This window comes from Herpailurus yagouaroundi, unplaced genomic scaffold, assembly GCF_014898765.1.
Source record: "Herpailurus yagouaroundi ecotype Mexico unplaced genomic scaffold, PumYag 67641, whole genome shotgun sequence".
Taxonomy (NCBI): domain Eukaryota; kingdom Metazoa; phylum Chordata; class Mammalia; order Carnivora; family Felidae; genus Herpailurus; species Herpailurus yagouaroundi.
Window position 1 is genome coordinate 9,346,209 of NW_024420442.1, and position 2,542 is coordinate 9,348,750.

Here is a 2,542-nt window from a genome sequence, read left to right on the forward strand (position 1 = left end):
TAAACATGGCTTCATTAGGCAGCCATGTGGTTATATGAAAGAAATGTGGGCTTTGGTGTCAGATTGGCTCTATCTGAATGCTGGCCGCCATTTACTAGCTGTGGGGCCTTGGGGGAAAAAAAAAAAACTACTTAACTTCTCCAATTCTCTTTATTATCATCTATGAAATAGGTTTAATAACTGCCTTAAAATTTTCTGTGAATATTAAATGAGACAAATATATTCGATGTCTGGTATAGAGTAAGTGGTTAAAAAACCCCTGGTTTCATTTTCCTTCTTTCTTTTTTCTCATCTGGCTTGCTCCACTGCTACTTAATTTCCAGTTGTGACTCTCAGGAAATCAAGAAAAAATAGAGCACTGGGTGTTCAAGGAACTGATAGCTTCTGATTTATACACAGAAATAACCTGTTTTGGAGTAACTGCCATAAATTACCAATTTGAAACTAATATATATATTTTTTAATCTGGAGCAAGGAACTTGAGAAAAGCAATGATAGTCTACTGAACTTCATTGTCAACTAGGTCCAACCGTGAGGTATATATTAGTCGCTTCTGCAAGTGCTGGTGGTGAGATAACCATACTCTCACCTGTTCATTCTCATCACTTACCACACAGAGTTTGCAGGACAGCTGGTGGCAGAGAGGACAGGAGTACTGCCTATAGTTGTGCAACTGAATAATGTTGTCTGACCTACGCTGGGATAATATCATGCTTTCATTACTCTCATGCTTTTTTCATACACTGAATTAAATAAAAACAGACCCTTAAAAATATCTGGTCTATCTTTGAGAAGTACTTTTCGATATCCTAAACTTGCAGAGCTTCCCAGGAGAATAGGCACATTACATTTTGAAAGTGAGTTAATGGATGGAATCTTTTGACAATAGTCTCCCAGAGATCAGCATGACAATCTTCTCATCACTTCCTGATTAGCCTGATGGTAACAGAGAAAGCCATTCTTATGTCTCTATCCCCTGGATTATTTTTCTAAGCAAAAGAGAAAGATGGCATTTTAAATGTCTTTACACATCTGCAAAATTTCTTTGAAAAAAAAAAAAAACCAACAACGTTATTTTGGCAGTACAACCACATTTTTAATAACCTTGTAATTGTTGTGCAAAAGTAAATATTTCCTTCCATGGTCCTCACTTAGCATTTTAATAAAGTCTTCAAAACCTTTTGAGAGATATGTAATATCTGGAGCTGTGTCATGAAATAAGAAGCCATGGGTAATGAAAGGCATTTATAACTTAGCTGCTTTCACAATTAAGCTAACTTTTGGCAAATCTTTAATTTCCATTACCCATTTTTCTCTTCCCAAAGCAGTCACTCAAACATACAAACAAAAAAGGCACACGATTTACTATTTCATTTTCAGAGCTTGATGGATAATTGAAGTAGCCTAACCGGTTTTTTTTTTTTCCCCCAAAAGGTAGGTTTTGAGATGATCTAGTTTTTCCTTTATGAAATGTGAGTGCCTTCAAATATTACCTCATTTGTACAATTTTCCTAATTATCTTGCTGATCTTGCTATCTCTAGAGGGTACAGTTAACTCTTTAAATTTCTATTTCTGCCAAATATGAGCCCTAGATTGGATTAAAAATCTGAACTACAAAATTCCAAAAATTTTCATTCACTACTACCTCTATACCTGTTCTTAACACAGAATACTATCTCCTCCTCTGTCCATGTATATCGCATTAGTCCTACCACATAAAATATTTCATGGCTACTTTAACCTAAAATTACAGTTTCTTCTTCTGAATTTCCATTGCAGTGTTAGTTTTTACCACGCAGCAAATTGTCTGCATTTATTCTTTTTTATACCATTTTTCAATTCTTTTATAGATGTTATTTTCTCTCCCCAGAAAGTCTGAATATTCCTTGAAGTCCCCATTAATTGCTTATTTAACTTTTGTTATAATGCACAGTGAACCAAATAGTCAATGTAGTAGGCATTCAATAAACACTCATCTCACAAAAACTAACAAGTTACGAGGCAAAATCTGAGTTGGTATCCATAAATTTATAATACCTATTATGGCTTTGGAAAATTCTTGATGCCATTGATTTTGTTACTGTGTCCAACTATTTGGTGTCTATATTATACTTCAATCTCATGGAATCCAATTAAGATGATGTTTTTACTGAACAGACATTTCTAGGTTAAACAGCCAATGATTGAAATAACTTGATAGCCATAAAAGGGTTTGTTGGGGCTTCCTTGCCATTATTTGGGAAAAAAATGCATAAACTATGTAAATATAACTTACCAACTATTAGGCATTAGCCCAAGTTGCATTTATCCCTCTGACATACCAAGTGTTGAAAAAGCTTTAATGCTCCACCACAATTCTATTGCCAATAACAAGTTTTCTTTTACATTAGGACAAGGAAATAATAAACTGAAGAAAAATATAATCAAGTTGGGGAATCAAGAAATTTCTTAATAGTGAACCATGGTAGGCAAGTGGATAGATTCTTCCAGGAAGAGTGTTGGAAACACGTTACTTTCATCTTTCAATGAGATTGAAAACAA